The sequence below is a fragment of the Pan paniscus genome, chromosome 12 (assembly GCF_029289425.2).
Source record: "Pan paniscus chromosome 12, NHGRI_mPanPan1-v2.0_pri, whole genome shotgun sequence".
NCBI lineage: Eukaryota > Metazoa > Chordata > Mammalia > Primates > Hominidae > Pan > Pan paniscus.
In genome coordinates this window covers 33932483-33951663 of record NC_073261.2, presented here as the reverse complement: position 1 = coordinate 33951663, position 19181 = coordinate 33932483, and the positions used below count along the sequence as shown (strand labels likewise).

General features: G+C 40.3%; 2 pseudogenes; one reads left to right on the top strand and one right to left on the bottom strand.

The window, feature by feature from the left end:
* Positions 1 to 811: 811 nt before the first annotated feature.
* Positions 812 to 1783, bottom strand: LOC129395780 (calponin-2-like; annotated as a pseudogene).
* On the top strand, positions 1767 to 12516 carry LOC117978980 (glucoside xylosyltransferase 1-like; annotated as a pseudogene).
* Positions 12517 to 19181: the final 6665 nt, after the last annotated feature.

Genomic DNA, 19181 nt, shown 5'->3' with positions numbered 1-19181 from the left:
TCCAGTGCGCTTCAGCCTGGGCGACAGAGTGAGACTACATCTCAAAAAAAAAACAAAAATAAAAACAAACAAAAAACCCTACTGAGGGCCACGGAGGTGGGGGAGCTAGGATGGAGAGGGGTCAGGCTTAATCCTGGCAACTCAGAATTCCACTAACTTGTACGGGTCTCAGTTTCCTCACCGGGCCCCAGCATAGGTCTGAGGGGTCTGAGGTCTGTTGGTCTGAGGGTCCTAGGGAAATCCAGCCACTCAGGAGCCTGAGATATTTTAGCATCGTGGCTGGGCCCCCTCTCCCAGGGAACTCATTTCCCAGCACCCTCTCCACTGTCTCCGCCCCATTCCTCGGAGAAGAAAAAAATTTTCTTTCTTTTGTTAATACTTCCTGAAACTTTTGCAGGTACAGAAACCACAAACTGATCGGCTGACAAAAAGGGGAAGAGGAGAGGCAACCAGAAACCTTCAGGGACTGGTTCCCTCCATGCCCAGGTCTCTTCTCCCCAGCACAGCTCAGCCCACAGCCTGGAAGTGCCAGCGGGGACCTTCACCCTACACGCATCAGGATACGGCCTTGATCCCTTCCGCCACAGCCCGGTGGCTCAGTCCTGCGAAGGAACCAAAGCAAGGGGAGGTGGGGGAAAAAACCCTGCTGCCTGATCCCACGCTGCCGCTCACAGACCCTCGGTTGACTGGCAGCACTGAACAGGTTAAAAAAAAAAAAAGTTGAAAACACAGAAAAACCCAACACCCAGACGGGCAGACCATGTGTGGAGAGAGCGTGCTGGGAGCCTCAGTAGCTGATCTCCTCCTGGTACTAAGGGGCCTCCCCTGGCCCTGGGCAGTTGCCGGCGGAGGGAGCCCCGTGGGCCACTGGGCCACCCGGCTAGTACTTGGGTTCATATATTTGCCGGCCTAGGCCAAAGACCTGTCCGCTGTGATTGGCGACCTGCGTGTAGCCCATCTTCAGGGACATGGAGGAGTTCTCACACTTGTCGATTCGCAACTTGGTGTCATAGATGTGCCGCTGGTTCCCGGGAGCCGTCATGCCCACCTGGCTGGCGCACTTGTTTGTACCCATCCGGAGGCTGATGATCAAGTTGTCCATGGGGGGCAGGATGCGGTTCTTGGGGTCGTAGAGATGCCTCCTCGTGCCGTATGTGGTCATGCCTGACTGGCTGGCACATTTGTTGGTAATCTGCAGCCGGATGACGCACAGGCTGGCCTTCATGGTGGTGTCGTCGAAGTTCTGCTTCTCTGAGTACTTGTCACGGATGTCCACCCCGCTCTGCAGCCCCTTAGTCTTGGCCTTCCCTGCCAGGGCGAGAAGAGACACCCGCACCTGCATATTGTTCCCACTCTCAAACAGGTCGTTGGCCTCAAATAGGTCCACGGGATCATGCCGTAGCTGACCATTGCCTTGAGGAAGTTGGAGAGGTTTTCTAGCTGGTGCCAGTTCTACACGGAAACCCTTGATCTTGGGGACTGAGCCCGGCTGCAGTTTGTTCACGAGTGTGCATAAAATAATCTCGTCCTTCAGGCCCTTCTGGAAGTTGGGGCGGATGGAGAGGCCAGTGAATCCCTTGATCCAGCTGCGGAGCTCTGCCTCCTTCTGGGAGTCATATTTGGACAGAAGCCTGTTCTGGACGTCCGCCAAGAGCCTGTAGGAGGGGCCCTTGTTGAACGCGTGGAGCTTATGGCTGGAGGGCGCCGCCGCGGGGCGGATCCGACAGGACCGGAAGCTAAGTCTTTTTTCTAGTTCGCAATATTTTGTTTTCACCACACCATTGTTTTACTACATATCTTTTGTGTATTTAAAAAATGTGTGGAAAATGTTAGGCCATCTCCCTTTTTTCCACCTTCCCTTTTACCCTTTACTGCCATTTACATCCACACATCCACACACACATACATCCAGACACACACATACTGACCAAAATTAGTTTCGATGTACGAATGGGTTATTTGAAGCAAAAAGTCAATCTATATCAGTAAAAGTGTCATGCCAGTACGAATTATATTTATAATCCTTTTAAGAAGAAAGAACTTCCGGCCGGGCGCTGTGGCTCACGCCTGTAATCCCAGCACTTTGGGAGGCCGAGGCGGGCTGATCATGAGGTCAGGAATTCAAGACCAGTCTGGCCAAGATGGTGAAACTTCGTCTCTACTAAAAATACAAAAAAATTAGCTGGGCATGGTGGCGGGCGCCTGTAATCCCAGCTACTCTGGAGGCTGAAGCAGAGAATTCCTTAAACCCGGGAGGCGGAGGTTGCAGTGAGCCAAGATCGCGCCACTGCACTCTAGCCTGGGCGACAGAGCAAGACTCCGTCTCAAACACACACAAAAAAAAAAAAAAAAAGAAAAAGAAAAGAAAAAGAAAGAACTTCCTTAATTTTTTGAAGAGACTATTCTGTATCCATTTTATAATTTTGTGGCCACTGAAAAAGATATATTAAATCACAGACACAGTGAATATAGTAAGTGGTAGTTTAAAATGTTAAAATGTTAAATCACGCCTGTACTCCCAGCACTTTGGGAGGCTGAGGGGGGAGGATCGCCTGAAGTTGGCAGTTCGAGACCAGCCTGGCCAACATGGTGAAACCCCTTCTCTACTAAAAATACAAAAATTAGCCAGGTATGGTGGCACAAATCTGTAATCCCAGCTACTCGGGAGGCTGAGGCAGGAGAATGGCTTGAACCCTGGAGGCGGATGTTGCAGTGAGCTGAGATCAAGCCACTGCACTCCAGCCTGGACAACACAGTGAGACTCTGTCTCAAAAATAAAATAAAGTGTTGAATTTTTACAAGTCGTTGTTCCTATTCTAATTTTTTAATGCAACCACAGCCTCTAACAAAACAGCCTCGTTAAACTAATTGGCTGATAATGAATTCTTAAGTTAAAGGGGAATTCCACAGAAATATATATGGCTCTTTTATGTTTAAGAAAAGTAAGAGCCTGAAAAACAGATGTGTTCTGTAAAACTGAATTACTTTCTATCCATTTCCACTGGTTCGCAGTGTTTTATCTTTATATTAAAACATATATAAATGATTGATTGATGGATTTTTTTCTTTTAGACACTGCTGCTGAATCCATGGAGAGAAAAAGGATAAATTTCCAGAACTATGGTCCCTGTGCTCCAGTTCGCCAGGCGGGCGCGGCGGAGACGGAGACCGAGGAACGCAGCTGGGGCCATGCGGCGCTACCGCGCGTGGTGGCGCTGTGTCTGGCCTGAGGCTTCTGCTCGCTCCTTTACGCCTTCAGCCAGCTCCCCATGTCCCCGGAGGAAGGAGCGCGCGGTGGTGGCGGGAAGCCTCAGGCCGCAGTGGCTTCCTGGCTGGCGGGAGGCGGATGCAGTGCGGTGAGAGGCGTGGGCAGCGCTGGTCCCGCTGCGCATCCCGGCAGGTGGGACAGGTGTAGTCTGAAAATACAGCCTGTTGAGAAAATGCATCTAGGTGAAAGACTGGAAGAAACTATGACCATGTTGAAGTCAGCTATTATTTTCAGGATCAAACCTCTTCAATTCCAGATTTTTGCTGAAGATCAACTACATCATAGTTTTAAAGGAAGGCTTGACAGGGGTCATTTCTACAAATATTTAATTATACAATATACTCCATAACCTTTCCAAGTGAGAATGCAGCAGAGTGGAAAAACTCTTTAAACCATGTGGTTTGCAGAGATTGTCCTTGCCGTTATTCCTGAAAGAAGTTGACTCTCACACTGATAGCCTTTTTAAAAGACCAGCTGATAATATTTGGTCTTTACTAAAGAAATTTAATTCCACACAAATTCTGCAATGGCCTCAGAACAAAAGGAACGTCAAATAGGATGGTATAGTCGCTTTGCTAGGCATCCATACTGTGGAAAAGCTGGAGTAAACTCTGGAGTTATGTTGACAAACATGACTTGAATGAGAAGGAAGTATTTCAAGAATAATATGACAATTGTGACCACAATGAGGAGATATACTTATGACATGGCTTAAAATGTACAAGTTAAACATTACATGGGTGATCAAGATCTGTTGGATATCATGTTTTTTCATAATCCAGAAAGCCTTTTTGTCTTTCCGTGTCAATGGAAGTGTCATCCAGATCATTGTCTATGTGGAAGCAGTTGCCAAGAAGCAGAAGAAGGAATCTTTATTTTTCACGGGAACACAGGTGTTTACTATGATGATAAGCAACCAGCATGTAGAGCTGTTTATGAAGCACTGAGAAATTGTTCTTTTAGGATGACAATGTTCATTCATTAATAAAACCTTTAGAATTGGAACTACAAAAAACAGTGCATACATACCGTGGAAAAATTTACTAAATATTTATCAAACAATTAGCAAAAACATAAGAGATCGCTATGTCAGATCACCAAAGGAAAGGTGATTCTTGTTGCCTGCTACATCAAATGGATGAAAAGAACAAAGCATCAGAGGATAAGTATGAAGGAACTGTCTTGGGTGAAGCATTAAGGCAGGAATTATTCATCTACAGAATATTTTTTTTTCCTAAAGAGGTTAAATGAACAGTATTTTCAGGTAATGAAGAATAAGTTAAAATCTTGGGCTCAACAAAGAAAAATTTTTGGCCTCTGATGTTGTGTAATGTTACTTACTATCATTCCAGTATTGATGAAAATATTATTGAACGGTTTTAGCCTGCAAACTTCTGTTGACTCATACTCTCAAGAGTGGTGGGGCTGTGAAAATGAAGAAAATGTACCGCAAACACTCAGACAGTGAGTAGAGCGATAATTTTATGTCAGCACTAACCTCACTTTAAATGTGTGAGAGAAAAGTTTGTCTACAGGAGTAGAAACAGTTCTGTTTCTAAAGAAATGTGATGTAACCAATGTAACCATGGATGATCTATATCTGCCTTTATACATTTCATCTCTGTTTTAAAATATTTTTATGATAATCATATTTAAAATTATGTTTAGATTATAAGGAAGCTGCCTGTTAAAAATTGAGCTGTATAAGAAAGAGGAAATATAGTGAAAACTTTGGGGTTTTAATCTGTGCGTGTGAGAGAGAGTGAGAAATATAGTGTTTTCATTGTGTATGCATTAAACTGTCTTGCTAAAACTCAGACCTAAAATTGTTAAGTAGATATTTGGGGAACTTTTTTATCACTTTAAATGAAAAATTTCAGCTTTACTGGGCATTCTGGAAGCAAAATATGTTATGCTGATGATAAAGTGAGAACCTTAAGAGTACACTCATTTGATGGTGGAAAATGTGATGGACCAAAATGCAGAAGCTATACACATCCTGTGAGTAGTAATTTTAGTTACAATGCAGTAGGAAAATGTGGTGCATTTAAACTTTTCTTCTACCACATAATGGCTTTGCAAGATACTTGTAAAGAAGCAAATGTCTAGAGCCTTACTTTAAGAAAGTTAAACAACTTTGGTGAATGATTTGGATTAAGATTGTTACATCCAGCTATAGAAATGTGGTTTTAATTGGGTTGATGTGAGTGAGTACCTTCCTTTTTTGAATACCACTTAAAACAGTTAACTTTTTAAGTCTTGAAGATGAGAAAACTATTACTTATCTAATATAACTATTTTAATAGTTATCTAATTTATAGTTATCTACTATAACTATACATTCTGAATACTTAGCATGCACTGTGCTGAGGCACATATCTTGTTTTCCCAGCTGCTAAACGATTATCTTCCTTTTCTCCCTGGTATTTTAATGCTCAAGTAGAAAATGGAAAATCATGAAGGAAAAATATCACTTGTGAAAATCGTGGCAGTTAGCTTTATGAAGACACAGTGGCCTCTGTGGGGACATGGGATATGCAGAAAGAGATGGCTAGTACAGTTGTTCTGTCTTCTGCAGTTCAGTCAGGGACACATTGAGAGAGGAAAGTTTAAGCAGGTACATTAGAAATTGATAACCAGCCCAGCATTCTTAGAACAGATGGGTTTAGAGAACACGAGTTGTAGTTCCTTGGCAGAATGCCATGGTGGATATGAGAAACTGTGAACTGTGTTGAAATTGAGCTTGAGCAGAAAATGAGAATACTAAAAATTTGAAGTTCAGAGGGTATGCATTAGATTATTTCTAATGGTCCCCATATATGATCATTGCCTGCCTGACTATATAAGACTCCTGTTGGGAGCTTGAGAATAGATTGCTGAGCTTAGCCCTTTGGAGACTCTGGTATGCTGTGTCTGGGATGGAGTCTGCAAAAAGAAAAATTTAAAGAAGAGACTTAAAAATTATACAAAACTAGAACAGTGCTTTGGTACTATCAGATTACTTGGGGAGCTATTCCCACTTTGATTCTTCATATAGAGGATGTGAACAGAGAAACATGCAGATAAATCAGTCAATGCCAACTGCTGGGGGAAACGTCCATAGTCTGCAGGTTCCCACAGAAAGGATAGCACTTCCATCCTCTCCCATGAGGGAAAAATAAAGGAGAAAAGCTTTCAGCCTCTCACCATAAGCTCATTCAGTCCTCCCCTTGGGAAGAGAAATGACTTAACTGAGGAATGTGCTTGAAAGTAGCTGTACTGGTGAAACTCAGCCTCTGTGGGTTTCTCTCTCTTTCAGAGTCAGCTCTCTTCAGGATGCGCATTTATTTCTCCCTTTGGAGGAGGCCTCAGTCCAGCTCAGCCAAGGACTGAAAGGCACATCTGGCTAATTCAAGACTGGGGTATTGGGAGGTCCCCTTGGCCCCAGATCTATGATATGTTCTCGAGTCCTGAGACCTGCTGACTCTCGTGTCTCATTTCTCAGTTGGGTCATATCTTGGGGTTATTTGTGTTCCCAGCTCTAACAGGAAGGTTCCTAAGCACTCATTTCTTCTTAACCAATTTCTGAAGGTAAAATGTTGGTGAAGAGTGCTCTTTTCTTCCTGCTACCATTAATTGGTGTTTATTTTGTGTCAGGCACTGTTGAGTATTTTACATTTCTTATCTAGTTTGATCTTTACAGCAACTTTATATGACAGACATTGTTCTCCCATTTTTCAGGCTAGAAATCTGAGGCCCAGTGTCCCACAATGGCTGTGTGGTGACACTAGGCTTTGAGCACAGATGGTTGACTTCCAAAGCCTATGTTCCTAACCATTATGCCACTCTGTGTTGTGACAGCGCCAAACATACTTTCATTCATATATATCTTTTAACTGATCATGTTCTTGTGTGATTTCTTTCAGAAAGGCTTTTACATCAAATATTGATAATAATAATAATGAACACATGTTGAGCACTTACCATGTCTCAAGCACTGCTCTAGAACTTCCCATGAAAGAACCCCTCTAATCTTCAGAACAACCCTGTGAGGTAGGTGCTACTATTACTCTGTTTTCACAAGTAAAGAAACTAAGCACAGCAGATCCACAGTCATTCTGTAGGATGCTGTGTAGAATGGCTCCTGGGACACTGGGAAAGCTCTTCTGCACCTCAGTATCTTCTTTACTGGTTCATTAATGTCTGATATTTCTGCATGAGAAAGCACAACATAGACAGAAAGCTTAATATGTATATACACACACTGAGAGATAAGGCATTGACATAACATCTCATTATAGGTATTAGAAATGCAGTCTCAAGAGCAGGTTCTCGTGGGGTGACAGGCAGGGTATTCTAGGGGAAGGAATATCCCAAGAAAGGTGGCATTACAAAGGAAGAGGAGAAAGAAAGGTGTAAATGAGGAGACACTGATTTTCTTCCATTGCAAAGTTTTCCAAGGCTGGCCCCTTTTCTATTACATTCTTACCCAGTAACTCGTACTTTCCCTAGAGCTCTTGCAAGAAAGAACTATTGAGAAAGTAGCCCATCTGAAAGTATATTTCTTGCTGTTTATCTGCTTCCAGAACTGGCTGAAGTTTACTTTTTGGTTCTCCAGAGACCTAGCTTCTTCCAATGTGGTCTATTTAATCTCCTGTCATGTGGGAAATTATATTCAAAATCTCCATGATCCTCTGTCCATAGTAAGTTATGCATGTAGTGAGAAGTACATGCCACAAGGTCTTGAGATTATATCTGCAATGTGTTGCTGCTGGCTGTTGATCAAGATAGGCTGGGAGAAAAACATTATTTTCAGATGTGAAAAACTGTCACCTTTATCAAATAACTCTTCTTGCATATTTCCCAAGACGTTGTAGCCTATTTAAACTCGGGAGGTTAATTTTGTAGCATTCATTATGACCGAAAATGTAGTTCACACAATCATGATGCTCTCTTTATTAGGTGTTACTGTTAAACAATATTAAAATACACACAATGTGGCTGGTCTTTTGTAAGCTACATGGCATGTTTACTTCTTTGCCAGGTTTCTTAATTGCGTTTCTTCATCTTTCCGAATACCAGTGTCACTGTCACCCACAATATTTGCTGTTTTGAGTACATGGTTTACATTTTATTTTGCCCAATAATAGAATATGATGGGGACATCTTATCTGAGTGTTTCATAGTATGCTGTAGTTTGAATTCTTGGCTGTTGGTTTCCCAGAGTCCCAGCTCCTGCCACTGCATTCTGCCTTTATAAATGGAGAATAATGGCTCTAAAAAAAATTCACCTAAGAATCTCATGATAGTGGAGAAGGAGGACCATGGAAATGCTAAAGCCTCCCACTCGGCTTCTGTAAATCATGCAGAGGATCAGGAAAATGATTGAAAGTAACATATCCCAAACAAAGAAGTCAGCTGTACAATTCAAGACCTGTGTCTGGCTGTAAAAAAAACAAAAAACAAACAAACAAAAAATACAAACAAATGAAAAAATGGAAAGAATAACTTTGCTACTCATCTTGTTCAAAAAACTGGAGCAGATTGAGTATCTAGACTCAGTTTCAGAAGAAATGTTAAATACTGATAGGGGCATATTCAAGATCTTTAGGATTTTTTGGGGGGAGGAGAGGGGAACATAAAAAAGCAATAATAAAGATAAATCTGAATGCAGGAAAAATACACATAATCCATGAATCTAACACCTGTTTTCGCATGTTTATCATCTTTGTCCCTATGTAGATCTATGTTTTCTTTCATAGTTGCAGTCATAGAATATATTCTATTCTCTAAGCTTTTATCTTTCAACATTATAGGAGAATGTTGTTCCATGTTACCACATAGCCAACTGTTTCAAAACTTGTCTAGTAAATTCTGTGCTGTTGTTTTCACAGGGAGAAACATGCACATGTATATTACTTGGTTTTTTTTTTCTGTTGAATCATACTCTTGGAATAAATTTTTTTTCAGTAAGGTTTTTGGTTCCAAAAAGTATAAACATTTTGGTGATCTTTAGTAAGTTGTATTGCTTTCCAAAGAAGTGATAGGAATTATACTTGCCACCCCAACAGTGAAAGAATTGTAATTTAATTTCAGTGTAACAGAGGATGCTACTCTTGCTATTATATTTTCTATTATAATGAAAACCTTTAAAGATTTAAACCAAGCTGGATTGTCTTTCAGGAGCTGCTGTTAAATGAACACCTTGATATCTTCGTTCTTGGAGAGAAATGAGCCAAGGAGGAAGACCATCTAAAAAAAACCACTAGACAATTTGTGCTCACTGGAGTGGTCTCTGCTGGGCAAAAGGTCTTTAGAATGACTCGTGGATTTTCTGGCAAGTGGCAAACCACACAAGTGCTATGTCAGGCCAGGAAGACAGGTGCAGCCCTGTCAGTGTCAAAGAAGAACACTGGTAGCAGAAGAGCTAAGAGTGAGTGAAAATTGAATTATCTTTATTTCTAGGACTTGTCTATTGAGAAACAACAGTGCTGGCAACCATTTACTACCAACAAGAGGCAGTTCCAAGAGAAGAATATAAAATATGCTCTGCTCAATCCCACAAAACTCAGAGTGTCTCACAATGGCCAATTTCTTATTTTTACCCTGTCCAGAGACAAGGAAGGATGCATCAGGGAGCTGCTGGCCTCTGCGATGAATAACTTGAGTCAGCCTGCAACATATGAAAGAATTCAGCTGATCAGGATTTATAACACTAGCTGGATTTTTTGCTTTCTCTGGGGTTCATGAAGCATGGTGTTGTGAGATACCACAGGAGTCCCAGAGTAAAGTTACATACCTACTTCTCTTCCTTATTTTTATTTTTTTGGCATGTTCATATTATTTTATTACCAACATCGTTGGCATCCCTGAGTATGAGAGTTGAGACGAAACTTAGAGGCTATTGTCTGATTCAATCCTTGCAGCTTACAAAAAGAAATGTGGGGAGCAGTCACTGCGTGACTAGCCTGAGGTCACTCAGGAAGTTAGAGGCAGAACTGCATCCAGGGTCACCTCTCTTTACTGCTACTAGTGTGCTCTTTCTACTGCACCCTGATCACAAAACATCTCCCAACCCAGGAACAAGGTCTACCGCATAGGTGAGCACAGCAGCGTGATCACTCTCTCAGTCATCTGTACTCCTCCTTTGCTTTGACCAAAGACACAGGAAGGGACCTTTTGCCCCACATAAAACACCTCTCAAAGGCTTGGCAACAACAACAGATAATAGAGAGCATTGACCTAAGACCAACATTTCAACCATGGTGTCAAAACAATATTTTATTTCAGCAAAGAAAAACTATGTCACAAGTGGATTATTATTACTAATAATCAGACTAGTGGTACTTGCGAATGACTTGGTTTCATACTCACACTTGGACAACTATGCACACTGAGTATAACTGACCTTATGAGAACATCATTCTCACTAAGATTATGATGTGCTTTCTCACGTGGGAACTGTACATAATATTGTGTGTACCCTTGGGAGGATGTCCTGCCTGTGATGTTGTCTTTCAGGGGAAGAAGAATGGTTGAGAACTGAGGGTATATTAAACATTTACTCCTCCAGATTTTTCAAGATTTCTGTTAAGCGAGATCAGAAGAAAGCCATCTATTTGGATTGCATCACTCTAACCTGGTAAGTTGAATTGTCTACACAGAATTATAATTTCACGATATGTCCAGATTACTTACCGAGAGCCAATTTGAGACACCAACAGGACTAGTAAAACATCTTTGCACTGTGGGTAGCGTTGCTATCAAAGACCTTGTACATTATGTCATTCAAGAACCTTTATATTAAGATCCTTATGGAAAATCCTTCCCAAAGTTTAACCCTATGATAAAGGGTTTTTTTCTCCTGGTAACATAGTGGGCAATTGGGAACTGTTTAACCCAATGCATTGATTTCATTGATTGTTTTGGTTGCCGAGAAGTATGGATGCTCAGAATAGGTTTTCTTGTTTTCAACTGCTAATTCCTTTATTTAAATTGTAATAAATGTTTCCCTTTACTTCTTTCCTTTTTCTTTTTAAGAAATTTAATGTATTTCATAATATATTATAAATTATTAATAGATCAATTAGCATAGAATAATCTGGAATAATGCTTAGAGATCTCCCATTGAAAAAGACCCCAGTACCATAGGGTTCACAGCTGAGTGTTAACTGAACTTGAACAAATTTTGATTTTATTTAAAATGATCAAAGCCTAGAAAAAAAATTCCTGCAGATCATATGGGGCACATAATAACTAAAAAAAAAAAGAAACAAAGAGGGATGGCTTTCTTCAATTAATTTTATAGTGTAATATCAAAGCTTAATAGTTAATATATTTCATCTAATGTAGAATGTCAATGTTTAGAAATCAGACATTATTTCCTGTACCATTAGAGATATACTGCCAATTTAACTGTGACTTCCTTACAAAAAGCAAAAAAAGGAATTTTAAAGATATTAAAACATGTAAAGAAGAATATAAGCACTATACTCCCAACCCCTTCAATTAACATGTTAATATTTTATTGCATTGGTTTTCAGTAATTACTTTTAATAAAATAAAGCATTATTAGCTAATGTTCCACCCCTACCACTCCAATCTCATTCTCCTTCTAGGTGCCCCAGGCCCAATTGCTAAAATAAATTTGTTGTACACTTTAAAGTCAATTTTCTATACGTTTGCACATAAATTTGTGCATTCGTAGGAAGTATTTTGGTGCTGAGAAGGTACAATAAGCCCTTCAAAGTTGTTGATGTTCAGATTCCAGTTGGCAAAAGTCTTACACATGTGGCATTAAATATTTTCAGTATTAAACATGCACATTCCACAAGTTCAGCAGTTCTGTAATATATATCCAGAGTCTGCCCTGAGGGATGCTTACAACCTTAGTATAAACTCTCACTCACTCCTTTTAGAGAATAAAACTTACACCTATGTAATGACCAGTCCAGGTACAAGGGTGTCCTCTAAGAACATTCATTCATGTACTCAACAAATCTTTATTGAGCACCTGCACATTTCATGCCAGGGAGGTGAACTGTGTTCTCCCTACACAACAGGAGAAAGAGTGGTGACATCGGCAGGAAAGTGCAGTGGAAAGGAGGAGCTGACTTTGGCAGGAAAAAGAACGATATTACTTTGAATTTATCAACTCTGACGTAACATCCTGATAAAAAGTGCCATATCCAAATCACGTTGAAGATTCTCAAAGGACAGTACCAAAGTTGAATAAAAACACAGTGCCTCAAATGGGAAGTGGTATAGAAAGGCCTGAGGCTGGGGTATGGAGGCACACGGGGTGCAGAGAACGAGGGAAGAGAAGAGTGAAAAACTGCTGGGGGTGGGGTGGCATTGATGGTGAGAGATGGGTGTAACATGCATTTATGAGGACAGACATGATCAGGTTTAAAGAAAAAGAATTTTTTCTTTTTCCAGCAGTCCCACTATGGGGCATTTATCTACAGGAAAGGAAATCAGCATATTTAGGAGATACCTGCACCCTCATGTTTATAGCAGCCACTATTCACAGTAGCCAAGATTAGAATCAACCTAAATGTCCAAAAACATAGTATCTATTCACAGTGGAGTACTATTTAGCCGTAAAAATAATGAAATCCTGTCCTTGGCTGCAACGTGGATCAGGCTGGAAGACTATATTAAGTGAAATAACCTAGGCACAGAATTATAAATCTTGCATGTTCTCACTCATATGTGGGAGCTAAAAAAAAAACGAACTGAGCTCATGGAAGTGGAGAGTAGAATTCTGGTTATTATAGGCTGGGGAGAGCAACAGGGAGGAGAGGACAGGGAGAGGTTGGTTAACAAATACAAACTTACAGCTAGATAGGAGGAATGAGTACATCTATGACACCAAGCTGGGAATCGACAAGTGTGACAACTCCTCCATGTCCCTGAAGATGGGATACACGCAGGGCGCTCATCAGAGCGGCCAGGCCTTCGGCCTGGGCCCACAGATATACGACCCCAAGTACTACTGGGGAGGCCTAGTGGCCCACAGCGCTCCCTCGGGCTCCGGCGACTGCCCGGGGCCAGGGGAGGCCCCTGAATATCTCCCTTACCACCAGGAAGAGACCGGCTACTGAGGCTCCCAGCACGCTCTCTCCACACATGGTCTCCCCTTCTGGGTGTTTGGGTTTTTCTGTGTTTTCATCTTTTTTTTTTTTTAACCTGTTCAGTGCTGCCAGTCAACTGAGGGTCTGAGTGGCAGCGTGGGATCAGGCAGCAGGGTTTTTTCCCCACCTCCCCTTGCTTTGGTTCCTTCTCAGGACTGAGCCACCGGGCTGTGGCGGAAGGGATCAAGGCCGTATCCTGATGCGTGTAGGGTGAAGGTCCCCGCTGGCATGTCCAGGCTGTGGGCTGAGCTGTGCTGGAGAGAAGAGACCTGGATATGGAGGGAACGGGTCCCTGAAGGTTTCTGGTTGCCTCTCCTCTTCCCCCTTTTCTCAGCCTATCAGTAAGTGGTTTCTGTACCTGCAAAAGTTTCAGGAAGTATTAACAAAATAAAAAAAATTTTTTTTTCCCCGAGGAATGGGGCGGGGACAGTGGAGAGGGTGCTAGGAAATGAGTCCCCTGGGAGAGGGGGCCCAGCCACGATGCTAAAATATCTCAGGCTCCTGAGTGGCTGGATTTCCCTAGGACCCTCAGACCAACAGACCTCAGACCTACGCTGGGACCCCGTGAGGAAACTGAGGCCCGTACAAGGTAGTGGAATTTTGAGTTGTCAGGGTTAAGCCTGAGCCATCTCTATCCTAGCTCCCCCACCTCCGTGGCCCTCAGTAGGGTTTTTTGTTTGTTTTTGTTTTTTTGAGATGGAGTCTCACTCTGTCGCCCAGGCTGAAGCACAGTGGAGTAATCTTGCCTCACTGCACCTCGGCCTACCGGGCTCAAGCGATTCTCCTGCTTCAGCCTCCAGAATAGCTGGGACTACAGGCGCCCACCACCACGCCTGGCTAATTTTTTGTATTTTTAGTAGAGACGGGATTTCACCATGTTGGCCAGGCTGGTTTGGAACTCTTGCGCTCATGTGATCCGCCTGTTTCGTCCTCCCAAAGTGTTGGGATGACAGGCGTGAGCCACCGCGCCCAGCCCCTCAGTAGATCTTAAGGAGCCCCGGCCCTCCTTCTCCCCTTCCGGGCCTGACCAGGTCTACTGCTCTATCTCCCCCGGCCCCAGGCCACGCCAAGTACTGCACAGAGCCCTCCCCCCAGGGGCCCTATGCTATGAGATAATGTGAAATACCGACTGTGGACCAAACGCAATTAAACCTCTGTTTTTAAGAAGAAAGTGAAAAGACTTAAAATTGGCATTTTAAGACTTTACTATATATTATTAAATATATATTAAATATAAATGTTATACAATTGAGCGCCTCTATCTCCCAGTCTCTGGTTAGGAACTTAACTTTCCTAAGCCTCAATTAGTAAACACTTCTGGCCTAGCCACGTTGACCCGCCTCTCTCCTAACATCATCCAGTATATTTCGGAAACGCATGCAAAACTCTCCCACCTTTTGTTTCAACAGATATGTCAACTGATACAATTATACAATAATTGTATAATATTAGATTTAATCTCACAATCACACTCAGCTTGATTACTAACCCTTCTCCTACACCTTGCTCACCTATATTTATGTACATTTTCTATGAATTGAAATAGCTTAGTAATGTATGTTGACTGTGTATTATAGTGTAAGTTATTGTAATATAAAATATGGACTTTCTTTAACTCCCATTTGCTGCCTAGGAAATACCAATATTTTTTGAGCATGGCAAGTGTTTCCAAGCATTCAGAAGTGGAGAGTGTAGGAAATCCACTGCAGAATGAGGTCTGCTTGTCATCCTCTCAGTCTCAACTGCTCTCCCTCCTTCATCTCTCTCTGTTTCATTGATGAGTATAGAAGATCAGGCATTTTTATATGAAATGAAAATTGATGGAACTAAGGTGTTGATTTGCATATCCAACCAATCATTTATTGAGTGTCCATTACAAATTAAATTGTGTTGTAGAGAACAGCTCAGGAAACGAATGCTTGACATTGATGTTCATAACAGAAATACAAACATGCCATTAAAAAATCAGACCTCTTATGAGCATCCAGATTCTCATGTAAGTTTTGTGAAGCTCTTTCAAGATAAGAATGTAAAATTTCAAAAAAAACATTTTCACAAGTCATTCTTGAGACAGAAAAGTGGAAATAGAAGATCATATATGGTTGTTTCACTAGCTCAAATCTTAAGTACAGTTTTTAGTCAATTGAGAGCCATATAATTCTTAGTTTTATATACTGATAGTCATTAGAAATTACAAATTTTAAAAAATATTCCTGTCTCACTCTACGAATCAATCTAAAAATTTCATTCATTTGCTTATATTTCTTCATTTTACCTGGTCTTGAATACTTCTTTCCTGCCCAGCATTAAGTTTAATTAATGTCTAATTTGTTTACTTGATTTAGTTATTTTGGCCACGTTCAGTACACTTGTTATGAAGCAGGCATGTAGGAATGTTGACAAGTTTATAGTCCTCACTCTTCCAAATCCCAAATGGCGGCACCCCAACAGACACATACCACAGTGTAAACACATACACACACACACACACACACAATCCACGCCCACCCATACTCACCCACCTACACACAGACACACACACACACACACACACACTCCAGTGGATCAACCCATAAAACACTCCACAGGCAGACATCGTACATCAGGGATCTCTTAGTGCACTACACACTTCTGTAAATTATCAGGACTCTTCAATTGAGGTGAGTCTACAGAGATTTCAAAAGCTATTTGAGTGCTAAGCTATCTAACTAGTGGTTGGACACTATTTAAATAATGCATTAAACACAACTCTTGAGGCTCTGAAGAATTTCTGTGCTTTCCAATGAACCAGGAGTTACAAGGTCCTGAAAACCACAAGTGTGTTACATCCTTTAATAGATAAAGCAAAGCTGATTTTAATGTGAATATACTTTATAGTTATTTCTATTCCTGTTAATTTTTGTTTGCTGGTAATACACATTTTTATGTAACTGGGACTAAGGAACATCTTAGGAAAAAGAAAACAAAAAATAAAATTTCCCTGATTACACTGTGCCTTGGTCCAGTAACCCTGCACTGCATATATACACTTTAAATTGGTGTCTTGAGGAACCACTTCGGTATTTCTTTTTTTTTTCTTTTATGTTGTAAACCTTTCTTGTAAAAATAAACAAAAAGCAAAAAAAAAAAAAAGACGAACAAACACATTAGACTATGTCAACATAAGGTCAGGATAATCAATATTACTGCCTGAACCTCCACATCTTGTCCCACTGAAAAGGCTTCAGAAGTAATTACACTCATGGAGTTGTTATTTCCTATGGTAATGATGCTTCTTTCTGTAATATTTCCTGAAAGATTTGCTTGAGGCTACTGTACAGTTTTAACTTTTTTTCCTTAAGTAGAAGGGGTAATTCTAATGATAAAAAGTGTATTATATAACACACATAAACCAGTAACAGAGTTTATCATTATCTAATACTATGTACTGCACACAATTGCATGTGTACTTTAGTATCACTGAAAGAAGAGCAAATTTGTTTACACCATCATCACCACAAACACTAGCAATACATTTTGCTACAACGTTAGGTGGCTTACAATATCACTGGATGATAGAAAATTTTCAGGGCCATTAGAATCTTATGAGGCCAACATCATACATATATGGTCTGTCATTGACCAAAACATAATTATGTGGCACATGAGTGTATATATCAGATACATCAATCAATATATTCAACATTTCTCCCCTCCTTATCCTAATGATAAAGATGATATAAAATATAATTTAAAAAATATAAGAAGAAATGGTGTAATGGTCTCTATATTAAAAACTAGAGTTAAATTGTTTAAAAAATTATAAGTAGATGCTAAATACACAGATTGAAATACATTAAATACATTAAGAATGTTTGTTCTGTTTCTTATATATTGCTGGTTTTCTGCCATTGAAAGTTTAATTTAGACCTCCTTATTTCATGTAATCACCCCAATAATTTGTCTTACAAACAATTAACAGAAGTTAACACTATATAACATAGTTGTATAGTGTCTTACTCTTACAATGGGATACTTTACTTTTCATGAGGGAAAACAGTAAGCTATAAAGTTTACACAATCTGAGATGTAGATAAAGATTGATGTGCAAGATTGCTTCTAGATATATCACTTTATAATGGTAACATAAAAAAAGGAAAGTAATGTGTAAAATATCTTCTAATGCAACTCTTTCCACTCTTCCTGGCTGTCATTGGCCTTTTTTTTTTTTTTTTTTTTGACTTCTCACGAATACATTAGGAGGCTCCCTCACCCTCTGGCTTTAGGTTAGGTTCAGCCTGTGGAGAACCCTGTAAGAAGGCAGAAAGGAAGAGGAGACAAGGGTCACGGTGTTTATTCTATTGGTCTCTTCCCCATGAGGTTGTCTTCCCTACATGTGTCTCTTTACAGAAGGTCACTTTTGTTCTCCAGGTGGTCTGATCTTCTACTCCTTCTTTTTCCAGGGTTTGTTTTTATCCTCACTGAATGCCAGTTCCAGATTTATTGCTTACAATTCTTTCATGCTCCTTCCTTTGTATGGAAGCATTCCTCAAATTATTCTTAGTTGTATTTACCAACTGTTTTCTGTTGAAATTCTGACTAATCCAGAATATAAAACTTTTTAGAGTCCAGTCATTCTTTGCCATGTTCTGTTTCCCCCCATCTCTGTGGCTATGAAAACGTGTATCAAATATTTTACCTGACTCGCAGGAAGGGGAAGTCCCACTGCTTTGCCTGTTTTGGATAGGTAGCATCAGTTAAACTAAACCTTTCATAAACCACTGATACATCAGTGGTTTCTTGTTACGTAGAATGAACAGTATTCACCAGAATAATATCCTGACTAGCAAACACAACAATTGCCACTTGATGTTCTAAGTGTTATGAGTAAAATAAAAACTGAATAAAGATTTTGCCCTCAGGATGTTTATGTTCTCCTACGTGAGAAAGATAATTAAAAATACAAAATATAATATCAATTTTTGAATCATAAGTGTTACGCAGAAAGTGAATTAGGGTAAATTTCCATGCTTGTAGTTTTGCTTATGGTTTACTATTTGTATTCATTTTCTAGGACTGTCATACAAAATACCACAAACTAGGTAGCTTAAAACATCAAAAGCTTATTCTCTCAGTTTTGGAGGTCAGAAATTCAAAATCAAGATGTTAGCAATACCATGCTCCCTCTGAAACCTGAAGGAGAGAATCTTTCTTTACCTCTTGTCTTCAGGTGCCAGTTATCAATTCTTGGCACATCTTTTGGCATGCAACTGCATCAGTTTGTGACTCTGTCATCACAGGACATTCTCCCTATATGTCTGTATCTCTGTGCCCAGTTCTTATAAGGACAGCAGTCACCTGACCTCATCTTAACTAGTGACATCTGCAATAGCTCTATTATCAAATAAGTTCACATTTTAAGGTACTGGAGTTTAGCACTTCATTGTATCTTTTAAAGAGATACAATTAAGCTCATATGTAATAAATATTATTATTCAAATTAAGTATATCCTACACTTAAAATATAGTGATAAAATAATTTGTAATTTCTAAAGACCTCATAATCATACAATCAATATTTATAACAGATTTCTCTTATTTTGTTATCTATAAATCTGTATTTTTGTTTTTAGTTACAACCATGGCATCCCCAGAAAGCTTTTCTATACAGAGAAGTGGCTCTGAAACTGTTATCAACATCTAAACTTTTGTAAAAATTGAAACTATTGTAATTTCAATTTACCTGAAGAATGTTTTCTTTTGATGTATTTGAACTGAGTATCCCTGTGATTGACAGGATGAAATGTTTAATTATGAAA